We start from the raw sequence: 26,946 nt of genomic DNA, 5'->3' as shown, positions 1-26,946 counted from the left end.
AGCGGCAGGATTCGGAAAGTTAGGTAAAGTAATTCTTTTGAGTCAACCAAGAAAACTAAATTAACAGAATCAGGGACAAAGTAAAAGGCAGCCTCTTAAAGGGAAACTGCAAAAACAAAGACAAAATGTTAAGGAAACTTGCAAACATTAAACCAAAATGTGATTATGAGGGTCAATAAAGCACCCAATCCCCACGGTGCTCACTGAGCATGGATGGCTTCGACGGTGCCTGCAGACACCGCATGCTCCCTCTCCAGGGACACCAGGCCGCGAACATAGCTGCAGAAGAGGGGCAGACAGTCGGGTCGGATGACCCCCAGGATCGCCCGCTGCCCAGACCTGTTAATGGCCAACTTTGCCAGGCCCAGGAGCAGGTTCACAAGGAGCCCTCCTTCCTCCCGGACCCCTCCACACTGGGTGCCCATAGGTCAGGAACATGGGACTGAAGTGCAAACAAAACAACAGTAAAAGATTTTTTAAATAACTGGAAAGGGAGTGCTGTCTACAACAATTAACATATAGATGGTCCACGGACTTCACAAGGCTGCAAAAGACGCAGGCATCTTGGGTGTCCTTGAATTGACACAAGCTATGATTATATGGGACTGCTGCATGCAATACCCTCTACCCCAGGTCCCCGATGGAAAATGGGAGGACACCCATATAGAGGGCCCCCCACTGGGGACCTCTGCCGCTGAATGGCAAGAAAGCACAACAGGGCATGTCCGGGCAGTGGGTGAGAGCAAGGAAGTGAAGGGCGTGCAGCACCAGCTGGTGCTAAAGGCCACGGAGGGCATTTCTGCGAGGCGACTCAGGTTGCAGGGCACCGGCACCGAGGGAGGGTTCAGGGCTTGGGACCAATATGGAATTCCATCCAAACAGTGGTACACTTGAACAGAAGACCACCGTGCACCTGTGCCCCCTTGAGTCCCAGTATGAATGCGGAGCCGAGCACAGCTGTCTAAGGTCTTGGATGGCATTGGCCGCGAGCCGGAGGTCCATGGACCTGCGATGCGCCAGCTCCTGTGGTAGCATCCAGCCCACTCCTCTGCCACCCAGCACGCCCCTGATCCTGGTCACCCCAGCAGCCACAGCCCTTCTGTCCACCAGCCACTGAAAAGGCAAAGGAGCTCTCTGACGATAGCCGCTACTCCTGACGCGGAGAGCTGCATCGCGAGGTGACCATGTTCAAGACTTTTATCAGGTCCTGGTAAAAGACAGGCAATGCCTGCAAAGAGCCATGAAAGCCCCTCAGGTCTATAAACAGGAGCTGCATGTCATAATTCAGGCAGTTCACCTGGCCGAAGAAACGCGTCGCTAGGGCACACCAGCTCGGAGGGGGCTTGACGTAAAGGTATCACTGCAGGCAGAAAGTCATCATTAGGGTATGTAGGCACACCAGCACCTGACCGCCGTCCCTAGGCGAGAGATTCAGAGCCTCAGCACCGACCCAGTGCAGCCTTTTGTCCCAGAAGAAGTTGATGAGCATTCTCTGGATTTTTGTGACGAAGTCCAGGGGAGGGGTCAAAGTGACCAGTCGGTACCACAACATGGCGGCAATCAGCTGGTTTATGACCAGAACTCGACCCTGCTAAGACAGCACTCGGAGAGCACTCCTGTACAGCGCGCAGGCGAGTGGTGACTTTGGTCTCCAGTTCCTGCCAACTCACTGGCCAAGATTCCTCAGCAGGGCAGAGATGGACCCCCAGGTAGAGGAGGCTTGTCCTGCTCCAGGTGAAAGACCTGATCTCCTCGGGTAGGGGATCTATCTGCCACTGACTGACCAGGAGTCCAGAACACTTGTCCCAGTTGATCCTGGCAGAGGACATGGCAGAGTAGACCTCCTGGTACTCGCGCATCCCCTGCAGGTCAGCCAGGTTGGTGAACATGAGGAGCACGTCATCGGCATAAGATGAGAGGACCACCCCGATGTGCAGCCTAAGCAGAACCAATCCCGACAACCTTCTCCGCAAGAGGCGCAGGAAAGGCTCCATGCAAATAGAATACAATTGATCAGACAGGGGGCAGCCCTGATGCAATCCTCTCCTAAAGCAAAGGAGCATCGACAGGGACCTGTTAACCTTAAATAGACACTCTGTGGCAGCATATAGAAATCGGATCAGGGCGACGAAATGCGTCCCGGACCCAAATGCTCACAGAATCCCCAATAAATATTCGTGATGCACCCAGTCAAATGCCTTCTCCTGGTCAAGAAACAGGAAGGCGCGCGACAGACTAGTACTCTGGGAAAAATGGATATTGTCCTAGACCAGATGGATGTTATCAAAGATGGTGTGGCCCGGGATCGTGTAGGATTGATCAGGGTGGATCATGTGGTCTAGCATGGTGCCAAGGAGAGAAGACATTGCCCTGGCAAAGATTTTGTAATCCGTGCTGAGGAGGGAGACCTGGCGCCAGTTATTGAAGTGGCGGAGATCCCCCTTCTTAGGTAGGAGGGAAATCACAGCCCTGTGCCACAAGAGGGGCATCTTCCATTTAGCGATACTTTACCCCAGGACCCAGAATGCCCTTACGAACTCCACAGTCAGCTTATCCCACCAAGGGGACTTGCCCTTGCAGTGGTTGTTGAGGGCGCTGGTCAGCTCCCCCAGACTTAGAGGGGAGTCGAGCTTTCCGGTACCCTCCAGGCCGACCTGCGGCAGGTCCTCCAACAAAACTCTGCGAGCAGCCTCGCTGGGTGGATCCGGAGAGAACAGGGCAGTGTAGTAGGATTTGGCAATGGCCCTGATGCCTTCTGGATCCGAGATAAGGGATCCGATATCAGCCAACAATTTAAGGCTTTGCTGATAGACCTCGTTTCTTTTCCAGCGAGTAAAAGAAGAAGGGGGAGCCACGATCCAGGTCCTTGAGGAACTGGATCTGTGACCTCACGTACGCGCTGCAGGACCCAACGAGTTGCAGGTCCCGCTGCGCGCCCTTCTTCTCATCATACACTGACCACAGGGACCGGTCTGCATCGGGCTGATGGAGACTTGCCTCTAGGTCGAGCACCTCCTCCTCCAACTCCTCCTGGATTTCCGCGTCTTTGTTGACCCCTCCTCATGTACTCCTGACAGAAGACACGGACGTGAGCCTTGCCCACGTCCTACCATGGTGCCCAGCACTGCTGGGCTCAAGGACGGGAAGCCTCCCCGCTTCCTTCTCCAGCCAGCCCAGAAACGATGGAACGAGTCCAGGAAATGTTCGTCCTCCAGCAGTAGGTTGTTAAAGTGCCTGTATGTGGATACCATCCAAGCGCAGAATGGAACGAGTTCCGCCCACACCAGACGGCGGTCTGTGCATGGCACTTGCTGCACAGAAGCCAACGTTCCACAGGATATGAACGCCTTGGAAATATAAAGGCGGTCGAGTCTAAACGCTCTGATTCCAGGTGACACAAAAGTGAAAACATTGGAGTCAGGATAGGGATGTCACCAGATGTCCGCCAAGTCAAAGGACCCGGCCAGGTCCCACAACTTACTCACATCTAGACCGGTGCTGGGCACCATGATGGTCCTTGGCCCCAGGGTACAGTTGAAACTCCCCCCTAAAAGGATGATGCACTTGCCCGCGTTGCTGGAGCTGAGATGAGTGGACATTTCTTCAAAGAAGCTCGTTTGCTGCTGCGCGCCCAGGGGAGTGTACACATTCACAAAGTGAAGTACCGTGCCCCCTAGGTGCACAGTAAGGTGCAGCAACCGGCCTGGTGCTGACTCCTTGACCCCCAAGATCTCCGGTTGAAAATGTGGGGCCAACAAGATAGCCACCCCACCAGAATTGGAGCCTAGGTGATTCATGTAGACCCACCCTCGCCACTCCAGGAGCCACGTAACTTGGTCTCCCGGAACAGTATGGGTTTCCTGCAGGAAGCACACTGTATACTTCCTGTCCTTGAGGACCGAGAATTTCTGGAACCTGCGCTGTGCGTCCCTGCTGCTGTTGATGTTGAGGCTAGCTATGGTAGTTTTCATTGTCAGAAGTATGTGCTACCATCACCCAATGCAAATTGCAAGAAGGAGAGGATTACTTTAATCCTTCCTATCCTTCAGGAGCCCAGCGGGAAACAAGTAGACCCTCCTCTTAGTGTTCTGGTCCAGCCCATGGGGCTTTTAGGGCCTCATGGGCGGACCAGAATACAAGCGGAAAAGAATGCCACTGGTCCAGGGCCGACTGGACCCTGTCTCGGTGACCACGGTTACTCACTAAAAAATCCTGGAGTTCCCGTAAAAGGATGAGGGGAAAATCAGTGGGGGGCACCAGGGGATCCACTACCTCACCCGACAATGGCTCTAAGTCGTCCCCGGTGCTCAACAACGAAATCCCATCATCCTCTATGTCATCGCCTCCAGCTTCCAACCCCTCCCCCATATTGAGTACGAGGGCTGGTTCAGAGCTGCCAGTCAGGTCCACCACCACCTAGATCCCACCCCCAGGGGTCCTCTCTGGTCTCCTCTTGCGGATATGGGCCAAAGGCTGGTGGCGGCTCAGAGTCCTGCTCCCCCTCAGGCATTGGGTCGTCCATGAGCCCGGAAAAAGCTCCGGATCTAGCATGGAGGCCCTGGCGCTAAAAGTTGGGAGGGAGCTGGGAGGCCTTCCTCGCCACTGTCACCCGATGCCCTTGTTGTCGGAGCCATGAAGGGACTGCTGCAGTGCCCTGGTAGGCCAGATGGCGTCTCGGGGGTACAAGCTGGGTCAGAGTTGGGCACCAGTGCAAGGGCGATACCCTCACCACCAGCTTTTCATTGGGGCAGGGGACAAATCCGACCTCGCAAGGTGCGAGGTCCTCCCCCTCTGAGGGGTGGCGTCTCTTCCGGGGTAAGGTGGGGGCTGGGGAGACCTCTATCTGCAAGGCCCCCGCCGCCTTGTCCAGCCCCTCTGGACCCACCACCCTCTTTAATAGGACCACTGGCTCAGGGTCGTGTGCCCCACCGCCGCAGGACCCAGTAACCTGCACAAGGATGCCATTAGGCCTAGCACATGGCGCTAAGACGCACTCGGGCCTGGGAGCATGCGCTGACATGTCGCCGAGGCCGGATGATGTTTTTACCCCCAAGCCAGTGTTTTCAGGGGTCTGGCGATCAGGGTGGGTTTGGGGGGTCTGGGGGGTTGGGTGGCAGGTCTTCCTCCGTGCCGTCTTGCAACATAGAGTCTCTCCTCTCGTCTTGTTGGTAGACGAGATGGTGGTGGCTGCCTGTGGTGCCTCCCCTTGCGGGGAGGGAGATGGAATGGTGCTGGGGGGAGGAGCTGCGGTGCCAGCTGCAGCTGCCTGGATGCGCTGGCAGCCTTGGAGGCGGGGCAGTTCTTACGGACGAGCCCCACCTCCTTGTGGGCATGACACCGCATGCCATCTGCAGTCCAGAAGACCCTGTAGGCGGCTCCCTCATATTCCAGATTAAAGCCCCCATCTATGTACTCCTGCCAGGCCAGGCAGACAAAAACCTGGCGCCGGAAGGAGTAGACATGTCAGAGGGCCGCATCCTTGAGGCCGAGCGGGATTGGTGCAACCCCTAACTTGACCTCCCCCAGTTGATGGAAGTGGGGGAGGAGGAGCTCACTGGGGCAAAGGGCGGGACATTGGAAATGATGATCCTCTGGGCAGTGGCCTCCCAGAGGTCCATTGTCAGAAATATCCCACCCACAGTGAGCTCCTTTTCTAGGGCCAGGTGCACTGCCCGCTCTGACCTCAAGAAAATTACGGTTTTGCAGTACATTTTCAAGGCAGTGACTACAGCTGAGGGGCCAACAACCACAGCCGTAGCCTTTGTGCACACCTCGATCGTCATTTCGAGGTAGGTGTAGCTCTTTACCCCCCCGGACCTTGATGAGGAGGTGGGAGGCTGACAGGGTCATGGGAGCAGCAGGGGCTGCAGAAGCAGCTACACCTGCATGAGTTTTCTTGGGGGCCTCCACCACCGGTGACAGCACCATCTCCACAGTCACCCAGGAAGGCCAGACTACCATCAACCTTGTCGCAGCCATAGGGGCTGAGCCACGCCCACCCTGAGCTCTGTATTCAACAATATCCCAGCCTGGGGAGAGGGGTAAAGGATGATGTAACCTCCCCCTCTGGGATGATGAATAAAAGAGAGGAGAGGAGGGAGATGGGTAAAGCACAGGGAGACACAGGAGGGAAAGTGTAAAGGGTAGGTGGGTGTCACTCAATGGAGTGGAGTGTGGGGAGGACATCGATGTTCTTCCATTAGGGGGAGGGCGATGTCTTCACCAGGCAGCTGGTACTGCCTGGCACATGGGAGTCAGCCCTGTCCCTCTTCAACAGACAGCACCAGCTACTTGGACTCAGACACGGCTGGAGTGAGGAGGGGGTTGGGGGGGGGTGGTGATGGTGGTGGTGGCAAGATCTTAAACAACGTACACACACACCCTTTCTCCCCAAGTCTCTGCCGTGGTCTTCTCTCCTCCCCCTCCCCCTTCAGCCCCCAGCAAACAAAAGGCCAGGCGCCCACCTCAGATGCTAAATCAAACAGTCCTTGCCTCCTGGCCTCCCTGTCCTGCAGCAGCACCTTCTCTCTCTCTCTCTCCTCCAGACCTCAGGCCTTGCAGGCTCCAGGTCCCTAGTAACACAAAGGATGGAAGGAAGTTTAAGTGAAAGCACCAACACAATAATTGGAACAGTCAGAGGAAAACAGCAGCAGGAGCAACAACAGGAAATCCCACAGCAACAGGAACAGCCATAGGAAATCCCACAGCAGCAGAAACATCCACAGGAAAACAGCAGCAGGAACAGCCGCAGGAAATCCCACAGCAGCAGGAACAGCCACAGGAAATCCCACAGCAGCAGAAACAGCCACAGGAAATCCCACAGCAGCAGGAACAGCCACAGCAAATCCCACAGCAGCAGGAAAAATCACTGGAAATCCCACAGCAGCAGCAATGGCAACAGCCACAGCCAGCACCAAGTACAACCACAGTAACAGCACACAGTTCAGCAGTAACAAGCTACAGCTGAGACCAATCAGGAAGCACAGCCTGGGCACGGGCATTAATCACTTGTACATACTGTTCACTATTATCAAAACAGTCCTAAGAATGTCTCCCTGCCTGTGGCTCCTTGTTCTGATGAGCAGTGTTCTTGTCACTCAGATATGAAACCTTTCTGCACAACATAAAAAGCAGGTGCCTCAGTCAGGGCCTCTTCCCTGTGCTCCCTGTAGCCTTTAGACCGCAGTGATGATGTAACCTCACACTCCCTGGAAATATTACTGATGCCTGCACCTCGGTGGTGCTGGTCATTACTGCCAGAATGTAGTGGGCAGGCACTACAGAACTCTCTCATTCCCTCTCAGCACCTTTAAGATGGGGCTGGTCCCCATCACACCAGCATCTGTGACCAGTGATGCTGTGCACCAAATCTTGAAGGGCTAAGGTGCTGAAGGCGGACACAGCATCAGATGCGTCTAAAGTTTCATGACTGCATCTCGGAGATGGCCCTGATCATGGAGGGGGAGGAAGTTGCCCTTGGCCAGACAGGAGTCTGACATTCTCAGAGGCTATGTGAAGATCTATGGAGTGTCCTCACTGCATGTTTTCATCATCCTCCTGTGATTGACTGACTATTTGGGCCTCCACTGCATCTCCATGAAAGGAGCATTCTCACAGAGGGTATTGGCGTTGCCATAAGCCAGACTGAAGTCAAACGTTCACAACTGCGATGTGAGGATCTATGGGGACACCGCATTGCATGTCGTCATCATCCTTCACAAATCTGGCAGATATGAGGGCCTCCCGTGCATGCCCGCCTTGTCTAGCCAGTGCGAGAGCCTCATCCCTGTCATCATCACCACATAGGGCCCCGTCACCCTCATCCCCATCAGTGTCCTCCTCATCGGAGGAGACCTCCAGCTCCTCCATCTCCTCCGCAGTCAACCCCTCTCCCTGTTGGAGCACCCGGTTGTAAAGGGTGCAGCAGATGGTGACAATGCGTGACACCCTCTGCAGGCTGTGTTGCAGGGCTCCACTAGACCGGTCCAGGCACTGGAACCACATCTTCAGCATCCCAATGGTCTGCTCCACCAAGTTGTGAGCTGCTGAGCCTCATTATAGCGTCGCCGCATGGGTGTCATCAGCCATGGCCTCTGTGGGTGGCTCTTATCCCCAAGGAGCCAACCCTGCATCCTCTGTCGACCCTGGAAGGCTGCAGGGATCTGAGAGCGATTCAGGATGTAGGCGTTGTGCACACTCCCTGGAAACCTTGTGCACACCTGCAGGATGCGTTTCTTGTGGTAGTATTCCAGCTGCACATTCAGTAAGTGGAAGCCCTTGCAGTTGATGAAGTACACCAAGTCCAGCGATGGAGACCTGAGGTCACATGAGTGCAGTCAATCGCATCCTGCGCATCAGGGAGAATCCAATGGCCTTTGCATCCTGGCTGTCCCAGTTCCGGGCAAAATACACAAAGCTGTGTGCCTTGGAGAAGATGGCATCCGTGACCTCATGGATGCATTTGTGGGTGGCGGCTTGTGATATCCCACAGAGGTCACCTTTGGAGCCCTGAAAGGAGCCACTGGCATAGAAATTGAGCGCCGCGGTTACTTTTGCAGCCACTGGCAGTGGATGCCCTCCATGTCCCCTTGGCGTCAAATCCTGCAGTAAGAGACAGATGTGAGCCATCAGGTCCCTAGACATGCGCAATCATTGGTGACACTGGTTCTCAGTCATCTGCAGGAATGACAGGTGGTGTCTATAGACCCTGGGTGTCGCTAGGCGCCGACTAGCCACGGCTCATTGTCGCTTCTGGGCAGCATGTGTGGGTCCCCTGCTGCTCCTTCTTCATGAGGTTGCTGCTCCTGCCTTTGTGCAGCTAGGCACCTCAGTCACTCTCTCTTCCATCTTCTATGGCCTCTGGCCATCAGGCATACAGCTAGGTCACCAGGATCCATGATTCTGATGTGGTCCTCCCGCAACATGAAGGAGAGAGAGATGTGGTTATCATGGCTGTACTTAGCACCTTTCCTGGCCCTGTGTGACCACCCCTTAATGCTTCCTGGAGAGTGCTGGTCATCCCTCGGATGGCCACAGATGAGTGCACCACATGACTGTCCTGTCAACCTGCAACATGGGGAGCACTAATCCAAACTAGGATGCTGAGATTGCAAGGGGCTTTGAGGACCTCCAGCAGTGACTGCTACATGGCCAGCGTTGGCGAGGAGATTGTACAACATGTGCAGCCCAACTGCTCCACGGCCTAATAAAGTGGTGGTAGACTCAAAATCTGCGCTGAGGGGATTGGCGTGGGGGGGATGGTAAGATATGGAGCACTTGGTGCTGCCTCATTGCTTGCATAAGTGGGCTAGGAGCCTGACACCAATCATATCACGGTAGTTGCGCCTGATCTGTCTCAGTTGCAGAGGCATGGTCAGTTTATACAGGTGCCCCTAATGATTGGCCTCTTCCCTCACTTATGCTGACCCCTACATCGATTGCCCGTGCGCATGATTCAGCACCAGGGCAGCACTTGACATCCCTCTCCCTGACAATGGTCACTCCAAGGCTGGCCAGCACATGCCCAGGGACAACCCCCTCTTCAGTAGTCGCCTCCAAGGCTGGCCAGCACTTGCCCTAGACACCCCTCCCTCAGCAGTCACCTCTGGGGCCAGGCATCAGTTGCCCCCACCCCATGGCGCCCCTGAGGCCTGTAAACAACAGGCGAGCTGTGGAAAATGCTGCTGCTCACTCAACTCAGTCACCCCAAAGTGAAGGCTGCCAAGTCTATTTTGCCTGTGTGCTGTCATGAAACATGTCAGCTTGCTTTCCCACCGACATGTACGCACGATACGGTGGGGTTCCAAAAGCCTGGCGAGATGGCCTTTTAATTATATGCTGATGTATTACAATAAGCTCCGCACTGACCGATTGCAGGAAATGCTGGCGGGCTGAGTGGACAATCGCAACCTGCCTTCACTCCGTCATGAAGCAGGTCACGCCATATTTTCTGCACACGCCACCTATCACGCCCGCCGCCAACGGACTCGGAAAATTCTGCCCAAGGTCTCTAACTTCTGACAAAATTGACCTCTGTTCACCCAATTTCTAATTTGCTTCAGGCAATACACAATACCAAGAAATTCAGTACTAGCACAACTTCTTGTGGCACTGGAGCATGTGCTTGGCATCTGGCAATGGGAGGCAACTGACTGCGTCCGCATTTGCAATATGCAAGTCAGTACCGTGCAGAAAGGTATACTCATATGCAAATAATATCAAAGCCCAGTGTTGAATTCTTGCTGATGCTATTAGCGGAAAGGCTTTATCTTCACTCTATAAACTCATTAATGTTTTATGGTCTGATACAATGGTGAAATGTCATCCGTGCAGATACTGGTGGAATTTCTTCACTCCGAATATCATTGATAAACCTTCCTTTTCTAGTTGGGAATAACCCTTCTCGGCTGCAGAGAGGGGTCTGGAGACATATCCAATTGACCTTTCTGATCTATCTTCCATCCTATGTGATGACACATCTCCCACACCATAAGGAGACGCATCATGTCACCAATTCTTTCGATGGATCATAGTGTGCCAATAAACATGATGAATGTAATAGCTTCTTAACTTTCACAAAAGTTTCTTCCTGTTGTGAATTCCACAACCAACAATGATTCTTTTTTAACAAGTGTAATCGTGCTAACATTGCTGACAAGTTTGGCAAGAAGCGGCCATAGTAGTTGATCATGCCCAGAAAAGACTTGAGTTCGGTTACACTGGACAGAGAGGGCTCATCTTTGATTGCCCTAACATTTGCTTCTACAGGATGCAAACCTATGGTATCCACCCTGTAACCCAGGTAAGTAACTTCTGGCACTTGGAATATACATTTCTCTTTCTTTAATCATACACCGGCTTCCAAGGATCTTCTTAACACCTCCTTCAGGTTGGCCATATGTTCAGCTTCGGTTGACCCTGTGATCAGATCATCTAGGTATACTACTACTCAGGCAAGTCCTTGCAAAAGGTTCTCCATTGTTCTTTGGAAGATTGCACATGCAGACGATACTCCAAAGAGTAGGCGAGTATAATGATACAAACCCTTCTGCATGTTGATATAGACACATAGTGTTATAACTCACTGGGGATAATGCACTGAAGTATCAAGCCCCACTGCTCTCTGAGCCATGACAAATGTGAGAAGTTTTATCAGACCACCAAATTTCCTCAATTCTACCTTACTGTTTAACTTAGGTTAAAAGAATACGAGCACTAGGTTTGTAAACTTAACAAATAAATGATTGTTTATTAAAAATTGTCTGTAACCAGTGGCAAAAGAAAGAAATGTGAACTGCTAACTTTTAACTCTATAACTTAAACTCTACCCTTTCTTAAACCCCTGTACAAAAACACACACACGCATATAAGACACACAAAACATGGATTTTAACGGTGAGATAAAACTGTTCAATAGCACCAATTCAGAGTTCAGGATTAGATGGGTTGACTTTGATTGCTTTCTTCCAAATTCCTTGCAGGTTGTTGTGACTGACATGAGGTGGTCTCCCAGTGCTTTCAGTCTGTGATTCTCCAGTTGAAACTTGTTTTTAATGTCTCTACTGGTGATTTTCCCCCTTTTCCTCCTAACAGGTGTTTCTCAAAGAAAGTAGGATTCAGCGTTGAGAAGAATAGCCAGCTAGCTACTAAGGCAGGATTAGTGGAATCTTACAGAACACAAGAGAGAGATTTCAGGTCTTTCCTTTTTTCAGACTAGGAGCTGATCTACTGCAATATCCTCACACCGAACCTGGCCACTTGGTCAGGAGCCAATCAAAACACCGTCTAGGCAGTTTCCTCTTAAACCTGGTCTCTTTTTCAGCACCATTCTGTCCAACCTAGCACACACTGTTCCAAGAGATAGCAACATTGTAGATTTTCTTCTTTCAGCTCCAGTAAACATCTCTTTTAAACTGCAGCCATGGTAATTTTTGAAACCACATTCCAATCCTAAAGTCATAGTCCAAGAAAAATAAAAATATGTTCTTTACAATAGTCTCTAGATGTGCTATCAAGCTCTAACTGTTGGTGTGCAGGGCTAATGTCCAGTTTTGTATAGGATTTGCCTCCAGCTAGACTTACATATAAGTTGTCTTTCCTTGGGATAGGATATTTATCTATTTCAGCTGCCTTGCCCCTACAAATGCATATACTTTGGTCAGGCTTCACTACTGAGACTATGGGCACTGCCCATTCCGAAAATTGGACTGTTTGGATGATGCCTACCTTTTCTAACTAGCACAGTTCTGCATCCACCTTCTCCTTTAAGGCATTAGGCACAGGTCTGGCCTTAAAGAAATAGGTTGTCGCCTGAATATCCACATATATTTTTACTTGCAAACCTTTTATCATGAAATACAGATGCATTTCCATAACAACTCAGGAACTCCTCCTGTTCTCAAGTGAAATATTTCAGACCAGTTGAGCTTGATTTTTTGTAACCAGTCTTGGCCCAGGAGACTAGGTTTTGCACCTGTCACTATGATCACTGGAAGCTGGGCTGTCTAGTGCCTCCAGGACACAGGTACTGTGGCAATGCCCTTTATCTATATGGATTCTCCAGTGTATGTCTTCAAATGAACCATTGCTCACTCCAGATTCAGTGGCTGGGTACCTTCATTTAGGTATTTAAATGTGTGCTCTCCCACCACTGTGGTTGAGGCTCCCGTATCTACCTTCATTATTAGTGGCTTCCCATTAACTTGGATTGTGACAAAAATAGGTTCGGTTTTTACCGCTGTGACGTTGTACAGGGAATAGATGTCAGTATTGGCAGCTTCAGGTTCTGTTGTATTATTCAATTCAATTATTTTGGTTTGCTGCTTCATGGGCTGTTTCGATTTCACCCTGCATTGCTTTATTACGTGACCTTTCTTATGGCAATAATGGTATTCTGCCTCCTTGAATCTGCAGGTGTCTGATATGTGGTCACTCCCACATCTGTAACAGATTAACCTTGGAGTCCCTGCTGAAATGTTTTTACTAGGCCTTTTCTTTTTCTAACAGTGGACATTGCCTCTCTCTCTTGGCTGTTGTTTCCCTGCTTTTCGTGCTATGCCTAGCTGTAGGTTCCGACCCTAGCTGAAGAACAGCGGCATGTTATATGTGTTGTAAAGCCTGCAAGTCTCTCTCAGCACTTTCCATGGCTACTGCTATTTCCATGACATTCTTCAAATCGATGTCAAACTCTGCGAGCAAACTGCACTGAATAGCACCGTCGTAAACTCCACAAACTAATCAGTCCCGCAGCATAGCATTAAGTGTGTCTCCTAAGTTGAAGCAGTTGACTGAGCACTCTGACTTCGCTATATAGGTTGTGATGGACTCTCCCGGGCTCGAATTCTGGCATTAAACTTAAACCTCTGCATTATTACAGATGGCATCGGCTGAAAATACGTTTTCATGGGGTCTGCTAATTCATTAAAGGACTTAGAATTAGGCCCGTTTGGGGCCATCAGACTGTGAATGAGATTGTATGGCTTGTGACCACATCCACCCAAAAGAATTGCGTCTGCTTCTCCTCTGCGGTAATTTCATTAGTCCTGAAATAAAATCCGAGGTACTCTACATACTAGTTCCAGTCTTCCATTCGCATCATAGGGATTGATTCTGCCGGAGAGTGGCATGGCTAATGAGTATTCTTTCCTTTTTTCTTTAGATTTGATGTACTCACATTAACAAGACGAGGTGCGGCAGAGCTATTTTACCCTCATCGTCAAATGTAATGGCTTGACGTACCAGACAGGTTCAACTAGAAACAGGTAACTTTATTACAGAGAGCTTTTCAGATGCTACAGGCTTGAAGCAGGTCCTAGACAAGCAGCACCCTCCCCTGGATTACTCTCACTTAGGGCTCATTCATTGGAGCTGCCAAGAACAATCACATGATCCCCATGGGCAGTAGGAGAGTTATACCTTCAGTTACTACAGCTATATCAACCAAAGACATCATTTAACATCAGGAAGGCATGAAGTCATCAGGGCAAATTAGCATGTCCATATTGAGAATTCCTGAAGGAGGTATTGGATGATCTGGCTCAAAGTAGCTCTATGGATATTGTTTATCTATACTTTAATACAGTTCTGTATCGTTGTTGGTGAACAGTTGAAGTTGATCGGCAAATGATTGCATTAAATGGAGGAGAGAATGTGAGTATGAGAAAGAATTGTGCAAATGATCAAAGGGTGGAATCATCCCTGAATTGCACTAAGTGCGGTAGCAGGCATGAAAAACGATGTTTTACCTGCTGGCTACAATGGCAGCTTTTCACATCATATTGTCCACTTCCCACCTCATTAATTATGCAACCACAGGAAACACTCCATCTCACTGGCACGCAGCCTCCGAATCATCCACCATGCCTTTACCTCACTCCGGGTGCCATTTCTAAATTGCAGCCATGCACACAGTTCTCAATGCTTGCAGTCCAGGACTACTCCAGTGAAGACATGGCCCTGAAAGCCAAGAAGAATTCAGTGACCCATCACTGGAATGCCTTTGGAGGCCCGCCATGATGCCCTCCATCCCCACTCTGGCTGCAGGAGGTCCAACAATCTTACCACTCTTGTATGGGAAGCAATGGCAGTGGTGGTCAGTGCCAACAATGCACAGAACAGGTTGGCCATCCAGTGCAAAAAGAGGATGAATAATCTCACCCGTGCCACCAGGGTAAGACAACCATCTCATCACTCCAAACTCACATAGTCACAAGCCCATCACACATTCAGTGTCATCTCACTCACTGCCAGCTCAAGGGACATCACAACTCGTTCTGTCTCACACACCCTCACATCTCCATCTGGCCTCATCTGCCCTGGAGACCGTGGCCTCAGCCCTCACCATCTTGAGGCTACTTGCACAGATCAACATGTGCCCCCACACACATCCTGGATTCTCCCCTTCCCCAGTGCCATCCCCACCCTGCAGTCCCTTCCTTTCCCTTCCCCAGGCAAGCTCTAGCCCTGCAGCAATTGAAAAGTCACCTTACGGCTGGTCTGGTAGATAAAGACCTGCCCGTGAGTCCCCCTAAAAGTGATGTGGCACTGGCTGTGAAGTCTGGTGCTAATGACCATGAGTGCTGCCTGAAGCAAAGTAGGCATACAAACTTTGAAGTCCTGAGCAAAGTGCAGCTCACCAGGTGCATGTCGCTTATGTACAATTGTGCAAAACATTTCTGTGCAATCACGCCAATGTGCCCGGATGGTCCAGCATGTGGGGCGGGGTGGTGGTGGTGGGTCGGTGGGGTGGGGGGGTGCGGGGGGGTGGTGATGAGTTTATAATGAGGAGCTAAAGTATTAAAATTCTCCTGATGCGCAGCGGTGGGAAACGCAGCCCGCCATTGACGGGCGGAGTGGACGACTGCAAACTGGTTTCACGACAGCCTAAAACCGATTTTTGGCCTTCTTGCCATAGTGTCCACTGATGCCACCAAACACGCCCGCAGCCAACGGGAGCAAAAGATTCTGGCCAAAGCTATGAGAAATGATTCGGCAGAGGCTTTAAAAAACTAATAGTGGATCAGCTGCCAATTATGTAGCCCACTGGAACTATCTTGACAGTGGTCACAATGGAAACTCACCTTCAGGAAGAGCAGTCAGATAGGCAGACCTGCAGGAGATACATGGAGTGGGGAGAGAATAAATACAGCCCAGGGAGCGTGGCCTACATCACTCACCTTCAGGAAGAGCTGTCAGAGAGGCGGACCTGTCAGCTGCTGGGAATTGGCCCACGCTGAGTTCAAATGGAGAGTGAGAAAAACCAAATTGTGACATCACAGGAAAGAAGCAATTTAATTGGTTGGAGAAGAAGCTAGCTGTTTGCTGAGTATCTGTTGAGTAGCCAGTAACTGTTTAAGGTTTTTTCTGTTCCTAAGGTTTAGAATAAAGTAGGAACTGTATTTTTTGGTAAGGTTTAATAAGTAGGATTTTAAAGTTTAAGTGATTTAAAAGTTTAAGGTTAAAGCATGGCAGGACAGCTCAGCCAAGCAGAATGCCCGTCCTGTGACACGTGGGGAGACGTGGACACTTCTCATGACCCAGACCAGCCCATGTGCAGAAAGTGTCACCAGCTGCACAAGCTTGAGCTCAGCGTTTTGGAGCCTGAGCAGCAGCTGGGGTCACTGAGGTGCATCCGTGAGGCAGAGAACTGTGTGGATAGCACATTCAGAGAGGTGGTCACATTGCAAGTTAGGGGCAAGCAGGCAGATAGTAAATGGGTGACCACTAGGCAGTTCAAGAGAAACAGGCAGGTAGTGCAGGAGTCCCCAGAGGTCCCGCTCACTGGCGAAGGTGATAGATCCTTGGAGGACTATAGCAAGAGCCAAGCAAGCAGCACCACGGGTGGCCCAGCTGTATAGGAGGGGAGGAAGAAGAGCTGAAGGGCAGTACTGACAGGGGATTATTTAGCTAGAGAAGCAGACAGACATGTTTACAGTCATCAATGTGACTCCAGGATGGTTTGTTGCCTCCCTGGTGCTAGGGTCAAGGATGTCACAGAACGGCCGCAGGACATTCTTTTGGGGGAGGGTGAACAGCTAGGGGTCATGGTCCATGTTGGTACTAACAACATAGGCAGGAAGGTGGGTGTGGTCATGAAATTGGAATTTAGGGAGCTAGGTAGAAATTTAGCAATCTGAACGTCTAAAATAGTAATCTCCGGATTATTCCCAGTGCATGAGTACAGAACTAGGAAGATAAGACAGATGAATGGAAAGGCTGGAAAGATGGTGCGGGAGGGAGAGCTTTAGATTCCTGGGACACTGGAATTGGCTTTGGCAGAGATGACACCTGTACAAGTCGGATGGGTTGCATATGAGCTGAGCTGTGACTGAGTTCCTTGTTGGTCGTTTTGCTTGTGCTATTGGGGAGGATATAAACTAATTCAGCAGAGATATGGGAACCAGGAGAGAATATTAGAAAGTAATGTCATGATGCATGGAACGTTGGGAGAGGCAGATAACATTAAAATAGAGAATAGTAGGTTAATAGATGGAGTTGGAGTAAGGCAGCAAGTAATGAAGTCTAAATTAGGGTTACACTGCATGTATGTGAATGCATAAAGTATAGTTAATAAAATTGGGGAGTTATAGGCACAGATTGCCTTGTGGGATTATGATGTTGTGGCGATAATGGACATCTGGTTTAAGGAAGGGCAGATCTGGGTGCTAAATATTCCTGGTTACAAAGTGTTCAGAAAAGATAGGAGGGGTGGCATTTTTGGTTAAGAAGAGTATTGCAGTAGTGGAGAAAGAGGATGTGTCAGAGGATTCAAGGACAGAATCGATTTGGCTAGAACTAAGGAATAAGAAGGATGCAATTACATTGCATGGTGTAATGTATAGAACACCAGTCAGTGGGAAAGATATAGAGGACAAATCTGCAAGGAAATTATAGAGAGGTGCAAACATCATAGAGTAGTTATAATGGGGGACTTTAATTACCTGTATATAGACTGGGATAGTGTTAGTGTAAGGGGCTGTGAGGGACAAGCGTTCCTAGATTGTGTTTAGGAGAATTTCCTACAGCAGAATGTGTCCAGTCCAACAAAAAAGGAGACACTGCTAGACCTGGTTCTTGGAAATGAGGTGGGCCAAGTAGATCAAGTGACAGTGGGGGACAATGATCGTTGTATCATAAGGTTTAGGATTACGGTGGAAAAGGATATTGATCAATCCAGAGTAAGAATAATCAAGTGGCACAGAGTAGACCTCAATGGGGCAAGAACGGAGCTGGGCCGAACAGACTGGAACCAAAGGTTGACGTGGAAACAGTAGCTGAACAATGGGCTATCTTCAAAGAGGAGATGGTTTGAACACAGTTAAGGTATGTTCCTTCAAAAGGGAAGGGTAGGACAAACAAATCCAGAGCTCTCTGGATGATAAAGGAGATAGAAATTAAGCTAAAGAAGAAAAAGTGTGCTTACGACCAGTGTCAGGTAACAAATACAATTGAGGACCAAGCTGAATATGGAAGGTTCAGAAGGGATGTGAAAAAGTGATTACGAGAAGCAAAGAGGGGTTATTAAAAAAAAGACTGGCAGCTAACATAAAAGGAAATACCAAAGTATTCTATAAACACATCAATAGTAAAAGTGTGGTAAAAGGAGTGGGGTCAATTAGGGACCTAAAAGGGGATTTCGACATGGAGGCAAGAGGCATGGCTGAGGTGTTAAGTGAATATTTTGCATTTGTCTTTACCTATGAGGTAGATGCTGCCCAGGCCTTGGTGACAGAGGAGTAAACTCAGTCACTAGAAGGGTTTAAAATTGATAAGGAGGAGATATTGGATAAGCTGTCAGTACTTAAAGTTGATAAGGCACCGGGACCAGATAAGATGCATCCAAGAATATTGAAGGAAGTGAGAGTGGAAATTGCAGACGCACTGGCAATAATCTTTCAATGTTCCCTGGATTCGGGGAGGTACCAGTGGACTGGAGAATTGCAAACATTATGCCCTTGCTCAAAAAAGGGTGTAAAGATCTACCATGCAATTACAGACCAGTCAGTTTAACCTTGGTGGTGGGGAAACCTCTAGAAATAATTATTTGGGATAGAATTAATAGTCACATGGAAAAAATTGGATTGATTCGGAAGGGTCAGCATGGATTTGTTAAAGGAAAGTCTAATTTGGAGTGTTTTGAAGAGATAACAGAGATCGTTGATGAGGGAAAGGCCATCGGTGTGGTGTATATGGACTTCTAAAAGGCATTTGATACAGTGTCACACAACAGGCTTGCAAGGCAAGTTATAGGCCTTGGAATAAAAAGGGCAGTAGCAATGTGGATACAAAATTGGCTGAGGGATGGGAAATAGAGAGTTAATGGGTATTTTTCAGGCTGGAGGAAGGTTTGTAGTGGAGTTCCCCAGGGTTTGGTATTGGGATCTTTGTTCTTCCTGATATAAATAAATGATCTAGATCTTGGTGTGCAGGGGACAATTTCAAGTTTGTGAACAACACAAAACTTGGGTGAATTGTAAACTGTGAGGAGGACAGCATAGAACTACAAAAGGACATTGACACATTGGTGGAGTGGGCAGAGAGGTGGCAGATGAAGTTCAATTCAGAGAAGTGTGAAGTGATACACTTTGGTACAAAGAACATGGAGAGACAGTATAAAATAAAGGATACTATTCTAAAGGGTGTGCAAGAGCAGAGAGACCTGGGTGTATATGTACATAAGCCAATAAAGGTGGCAGGACAGGTATAGAGAGCTGTTTCTAAAGCATACAGTATTCTAGACTTCATTAATATGGGCATAGTGTACAAGAGCAGGGAGGTTATGATGAACTTATATAAGACACTGGTTAGCTCGAGTATTGTGTACAGTTCTGGGGGCCACACTATAGGAAGGATGTGAATGCACTGGAGAGAGTGCAGAAGAGGTTTACAAGAATGGTTCCAGGGGTGAGATACTTCAGTTATGAGGAAAGATTGAAGAATTTGGGACTGTTTTCCTTGGAGAGGAGAAGGCTGAGAGGAGACTTGAAAGAAGTATTCAAAATAATGAGGGGTCTGGACTGAGTAGTATTACAAAATTTGAAGCTTCCACTTGTGAATTCTGAATCTGCTCGTAAACAGATTGAGAACCGGAGGACACAGTTTTAAAGTGTTTTGCAGAAGAAGCAAATGCGAGGTGAGAAAAAGCATTCTCACACAGCGAGTAGTTAGGATTTGGAATGGACTGCCTGGAAGTGTGGTGGCGGCAGGCTCAACTGAGGCATTCAAGAGGGCTTTGGATGATTATCTTAATAGAAACAATGTGCAGGGTTACAGGGAAATGGCAAGAGATTGTCACTAAGTTAAAATGCTCAGAGAGCCCGTCCAGACACAATGGGCCAAATGGCCTCCTTCTACACCGTAACAATTCCGTGATTCTTTGATTACAAAATTTGAAACTTCCACGCGTGAATTCTGAAACCTTCTCAGCTCCCATCCTTTGGCCTCTGCAGCACGCCTCACATTGAGAAATGGCACCATGCTATCGGCTGCCTCAGATTCCGTCCTACCTTTACTCACGTTAATCCATCTCAATCTGAACTCGTAGCCCCCACAATCACAGCTCTCCACCCTGACAGACCTGATTTTCACTAGGCAGATGGTTACTGAGGAAAGCGATGAAACTCCCCCCATTGTTCTATAAAAGAACCTGGGCTACTTTAACTCCTCATTCCTGATGGGCATTGACAGAAAGTCTTGCAAAGAGGCTTCCCACAGACAATTGTAATTGCAATTTATTCCATTTGCCTCTGCTTTTTATCCCTTAATACTTCTGGTTAACAAAAATATAGTAATCCCAGATTAAAATTTATGATTAATCTAGCAACAATTGCTGCTTGCAGAAGAGATTTCCAAATTTCTACCTCCCATTGTGTGAAGAGGTGTTCCCTAATTTCACCTCTGTAATGCCTGGTTCAAATTTTTAAACTATGTTCCATGATCCTAGACTCCCCAAATATTAGAATTATTTTCTATCTATCTGACTTATCTGTTTTCTTTAATATCTTGAAAACTTCAATCAAATCACCACTTAACTTTCTGAATTCAAGGAAATAAATGGCCAGTTTGTATCTTCTCTCCTAATAATTTAATCATTTGAGCTCAGGGATCATTCTGGTAAACCTATTCTGCAGTCTCTCCAAAGCCAGTTTATTCTTCCTAAGGGGTGATGCTCAGAATTATTCACATTACTCTAGATGTGGTCTAACCAGAACTTTGTATAGATGAAGCATAACTTCTACCCACTTGTATCCCCATTACCCCTTCTCTGTACTCCTGCCATTCAACCAAATTCCTAACCAGGTCAATACTTTGCCTGCACTTGCATGAACTTCAGCTTTGATGAACAGTCTCATATGAAAGATTTTATGAAATGACATTTGGAAGCCTATATGAATAAAATCCACGGGCATTTCCCTGACCATTACCTTCGTCACCTCTTCCAAATATTCACTTTCACCGATCAGTTAAAAATTTCAAGGTGTTCAGTCACCCTATCCTTAATTTATAGGTCTAGACATTACCTGACAACAGATGTTAGGCTAACTGAACTCTAATTCCCTGGTTTCCCTCCATCAGGTGAAGGGTTCTCAAAATTCCCACATTTTTCATATCATCAACAAGGATATGACTTTTGGACTTTTACCTGAAACCAGACAATGAGAGGAGACAGAATATGCATTCTTCCTTTTAAAACAATCAACATGAAACTAAAGCCCATCAAAATCTTGCATAAATAATCACTACTAACTACTAAGTCAGGAAGACCACAATCAATGCAATTATGCGAACCCATCAATACGCCACACATACAATGGCTTTCAGTTCAAGACTAGTTACAGGGGGCAGGAAGACAATGATAAACATCATGCAAGCCCATTAAAAACAACGGGACATCAATCAACTGGGGAAGCCCACCAAAATCAAACAAAGAACTAACCTTGATTTGGATTGACATAAGAAATTCGAAAAAAAAAAACAGTATAACTGGGCCAACAGATCTGAAATGAGCAGTTTTTGGGCAGGTACACAGAAGGGTGAGCAGTTTTGAAAGCAGTTTTGGGCAGTGACACAGAAGGGTGAGCAATTTTGAAAGCTGACACAGGAGGGTGAGCAGACCTTAAGCAGGGAGCTGAGCCAAGTGGAGGAAGGAGATCTGGAGGTTTGCAGGCCTGCAGGCAACATCATGGCGAGGGGCACGGGGTGGCAGGCTCAACTGAAGACAACAAGGCCGCAACCGCAGCCCTCCACGAAGATCCACCCAACTGAAGAACCTTTGCAGATTCCACAGACCAGGATCACGTGGGGACGGCAGGCCCCAGAGGACACAAAGAGCGTACCCCAAAACTGCAACCGGCTTACCTGGCTGGATTTCGAACTGTCAAGGAACTCTGGTTGGTGAGCATGATCCCTGACCTCTGCTAGTTCAATTTAGTATGGTTTTGGGGGGTGGGACAAGGATAAGGGGATTAGTAGCGTGATTTTCCCTCATTATGCCGTGTTTTCTCCATTCTTAATTAAGTGTATTTTGTAGTGTATTATCTCAGTGTAATCCTAATGTTATAAGTTCACTTGTGACTTCAATAAACTCAGTTTTTTTCTTGCACCAAAACCAGTTGTCTGCTGCACTTTATCACAACCTCCAAATAAGTCCAAGGTCTAGAACCCAGGGAGTGGGAGAGATTCAAACCACTAGAAATCAGAGGTGAAGATGACACACACACACCACTACATGGGTTTCTTATAGAGTCAAAGAGGTCTACAGCACAGAAAAATGCCCTTCAGCCCATCGAGTATGTGCTGGTCAAACAAGAACCTAACCACTCTAATCCCATTTTCCAGCACTAGGCCCGTAGCCTTGTATGCCTTGTCATCGCAAGTGCATATCTAAACACTTCTTAAATTTTATAAGGGTTTCTGCATTTACCACCCTTTCGGGTAGTGAGTTCCAGATTCCCACCACCCTCTGGGTTAAAAAATTCTTCCTCACATCCCCTCTAAACCTCCTGCCCCTTACCTTAAATCTATGCCCCTGGTTATTGATCCCTCCATCAAGGGGAAAAGTTCTTTCCTGTCTACCCTATCCATGTCCCTCATAATTTTATACACCTCAATCATGTTCCCCCTCAATCTCCTCTGCTCCAAGGAAAATTACCTCAGTCTATGCAATCTCTCCTCATAACTAAAATTCTCCAGCCCAGGCAACATCCTGGTAAATCTCCTCTGCACTCTCTCTGGTGCAATCACATCCTTCCTATAATGCGGATTCCAGAATTGTACGCAGTACTCTAGCTGCGGCCTAACAAGTGTTTTATACAGTTCCAGCATAATCTCCCTGCTCTTATATCCTATGCCTTGGCTAATGAAGGCAAGTATGCCAAATGTTTTCTTAACCACCTTATCTACCTGTCCCCGCAGAGCGACATGCAAAATTTCCCAATCTAAAGGAGCAGTTCCCAAATCAGGAGAAATTTCAAAGGTTATATTTAGGATGTCATTTTTTAAATATTTGTTCATGAGATGTGGGTGCCACTAGAAGACCAGCATTTATTGCCCATCCATAAGTGCAATAGCCTCCCCTACTTCTTTTAAATCTTGATCCTAGAGATTTGTCATGCTTTAGTGTCATCATTTTCTTCATTCCCATTATTTTGCTTAAGTTAATTTGAGTGAGTCACTGTCTCTGATTCAATATTAATTTCCTTGGGACGTCTAGCATTCTGACCTCTTCCTCTAATGTAAATATTGACACAACATCACTATTTAGCTTGTTCACCACTTCCTTATTATCATTGACAACATCACTGTTATCAGTATGCAAGGGTCCTGATCAATATATTTTCTCCAAAAATAATCGTAAAACATTTTTGTTTTGAAATGGCTTTCCTTTGCAAATTCTTTTTCATTTTTATTTTTTTGTAGCTCATACAATCTGGTCTGTCACCATTGCTGTTCTTTGTATCTTTCCTGGTCACTAGTATCATTGCTTTGAGTCCATTTTTGTATGCAATTTCTTTATTTTAATGTTGTCTCTTATCTCTTTATTTACTGATGGATTTATTTGATTGACTTACACATGAAAAGGGAAAAGTTGAAATCTATGGGGAAAGAACAGAGGATTGTGCCTAATTGGATCACTCATTCAAAGAAAGAGCAGGCGCTGTGAATGAACCACAATCTACATTTCATGATTCAATAACCCTATTCATGTCACATTGCTGTTTCTGAGCTTGAGGATATCACCTCTGGTGAATTTGTGATTATGTCAAATTTAAATTAGGTTTCATTCATCCCAGAGCCTCTTTTCTCCTTTACTGATTTTTTGTTTTGAATTCAGCTCCCCTCCCCCTCTACATATATTCTAAAAATGACTTTGGTCACACTACCATCTGCCTTTCTATTGTTCTGTTTACTGTCCTAATATGGCCCCAGGTAAACTGAAACTTAGAGGAATATAAAAGGTAATATACAACAAAATATGAAAACGAGTATGGACTGTAACCAGTGTTAACAAACAACACCTCCCCAAAACTGTTGTCGCAATATCGTCATACAATTATATGCAATGAGAAAAGTTTAATGGCCTTTGGAGCATAGTCTGGAACCTAAACACACTGGCAGTTATGCATCAGCTATTAATTAGAGTACTGTAAATAAAGCAACTTGTTCTGGAAACGTATATCTGTATCTTAACCAGTTTTGGAGTTGGCTTCAGTAATTACACTGAACTATCTGAAACATACCTGACTGAATCTGTAATGCCACAGTTCCGAAATTTCAGCGTATGACGGTGACAGGAACACAATGGATACCAATGCATTGTTACCTTCTTCACACAATTAAATGATATGGAGGCAAAACACATAGGTGTCTTTACAATGAGTGTATGTGACATGTGTTTTGCTGCTTTTGTGCTGAGTTCAAACTATTGCAATCATTAAAATAACAGAAGTACAGCTCAGAGAGGCATTTCTGTCTAGCATATAAATACCAAGCCGTGTGAAGCAGTGAAAGAGTTAGTTACTAAGCTCTCAGCTCAAAATGGGAAAGGCAAGAATTATTCAGAATTAGTATATTGTATTAGAATTCTTTATTAAGTATTGGTGAGTTTGATAAATTGTTAATTTATAAATCTATAATCTTTCCACAGATCATATTTTACAAGGCCAGGAACTTCCAGTGTCGGCACTATGGAGTGCAGTAGTGACTGTGCTGACCTGCAATCTTACTTCAGCTGCTGTAACTCCATCCGTGTCATGAGCGACTGGTGGGTGGTGTATGAGAGAACCAATTACATGGGATACCAGTATGTTCTGAGCAGGGGAGAATATCCTGACTACCAGCGTTGGATGGGATTCAATGACAACATCAGGTCATATTGCACCTACCCACATGTGAGTTAACTTTGTTGGTTTGTATTTCCTACCCAAACTGATACTGAGAAAATGATCAGTGTACTCAACATTTGAGTTTGTGCGCATCAGCTCTGAAGAGCCATCAGCTGTTTTCACAGGTCTGATTTTAACTTTCTCCAGTGGTGGTTAACAAGTAGTGGAGTGCCTGCCTGTCACACACCCAGCCTGATTTACCAATCCACTAACATGTATTTCTGTCACTGCCAGAAGTTAGGATCAGCCCTCGTAATTTTGTAGTTGCTGTTAAGTTGTACGATTCGTTCCTTAAGTCAATAATTTGCAAATTGGGAAGTTAGTTCTGAGTGTCATTTCGGCAGCCTGTTGCAAAATGCAAGATCATCTGGGATATAATTGGATACAGTTATTTACAATTAATCAGATAACTGAAAGCCATATTGATGCTTTGACATTGTAGAGAGTGATAAATTCATTGACAGATTAACTAAGACATGACTGGCTACAACTTGTACTCACCCCATTCATCCTACTGTAATTGTTTAACACATTATAGAAAAGAGAAAGCTGCCCCCATACAGAAAAACAGAGAAAGAATCTGATCAGAATAGGAACCAGAAGCACATTTAGATTTTTACTGAAATGATAAACCTCTGTCTTTTTGCGCCAACAAATATCAGTCCCTTGTGCACTTTTACACACACTTCACTGATTAACTGTATAAAATTACATAAGAGCTGCTTGTTGGTAACATGTCTCAAATATAATCAACCTATTGAATTGATGTTAATAAATTATCTCAGCTTTTCTCTCATTATTGATGTCATTATCTGGGCTCCGTTATATTCCTTCCTTTACCATGTTCCTCTTTTTCTACATATACCGAATGTACCTTTGCAGTTTCATCACTAATATCATCTTATTGCTTTTACAGTACTGAGGTGGAAACTACAGAATGAGGATTTACGAGAGGCCTGACTTTGGAGGACAAATGTTGGAATTCATGGATGACTGTCCATCTGTCTATGATCATTTCCGTTACCTTGATATTCACTCCTGCCAAGTGATGGACGGTTACTGGATCTTCTTTGAGCATCCTAACTACAGAGACCGACAGTACTTCCTGAGACCCGGTGAATACAGGATATACGGTGACTGGGGCAGTTACAACTCAACTATCGGATCTTTCAAGCGAATGAGAGATTTCTAGACTGTTATTGTAAAGTATGATCTCATTTTGTTGAATCAGTTGTCAACATAACAATTACCCTTTATTAAACTGTCATCTTGTTGAAATCACTTATTTTAAGGTCCTCTTAGAAATTGTTCAAAACAGTGCAGCTTATCTGGTGGTCACATGTAGGATATTTTACCACAATGATCTCAGGTATGTGATTATCATTAAATTGAGAAAATAGAGAAGTTGGAAATGCGTGGACTATGATCCTGCCAGTAAAGCTTGGAAGGGGCTAATAGTATCATTTAGTGCTAATCTTGAAGGAGGTTGTGTGGTCAACAGGAGATTATTTAATTTCTCTGGAAACTGCAGGCACCTTTTTCCTAGAACATCCTCAGATAACGAATACTTCCAGTTTTCCTGAAGCTGTTCTGCTTCGGCTCACTGGGCCTATTCAGGCTCCAGTGTTGCACCAGCACATCTGCAGACTGGAAAAATGGGAACCTGCAGCACAATCCCCATCCTCAGCACCTCACACACTGAGATTTCATGAGCAGACGGGTGATGTAAGCGGATTTGAAGGAAAGAGAGACAGAATCTGAGGAGACAAAACCATTAACATTATTATCTAATGCGTGAGATAAGGAGGGAAGTTGGATAAGTTGGCAATTTAGTCAGTACAGGTTCAAGGGATTTGGAGATGTTTCTTTGGGCAAAATGTGCTTGGAGAGGGCATGAGGAACATAAGAGAGAAGCTAGACAATGATGTAAGATCAGATCTAGGGCACGACAGATTCTCAGGAATTTTGGCTCATTGGGCTCGAGGAAGTGGGGCAGAGAATAGCCCGATGGAATGTGATTCATTAAATTGAAAACACATTAGGAAATGTGTCACATGACAAAAAT

At 47.0% G+C, this 26,946-nt stretch overlaps 1 pseudogene; it reads left to right on the top strand.

Moving 5' to 3' along the window:
• The first annotated feature begins 3,851 nt into the window (after nucleotides 1-3,851).
• On the top strand, nucleotides 3,852-26,073 carry LOC121284710 (annotated as a pseudogene).
• Nucleotides 26,074-26,946: the final 873 nt, after the last annotated feature.

The sequence above is a fragment of the Carcharodon carcharias genome, chromosome 12, assembly GCF_017639515.1.
Source record: "Carcharodon carcharias isolate sCarCar2 chromosome 12, sCarCar2.pri, whole genome shotgun sequence".
In the NCBI taxonomy this organism is placed as follows: Eukaryota; Metazoa; Chordata; class Chondrichthyes; order Lamniformes; family Lamnidae; genus Carcharodon; species Carcharodon carcharias.
The sequence above is the reverse complement of the archived record's forward strand: the minus strand, read 5'-3'. Positions and strand labels throughout refer to the sequence as shown.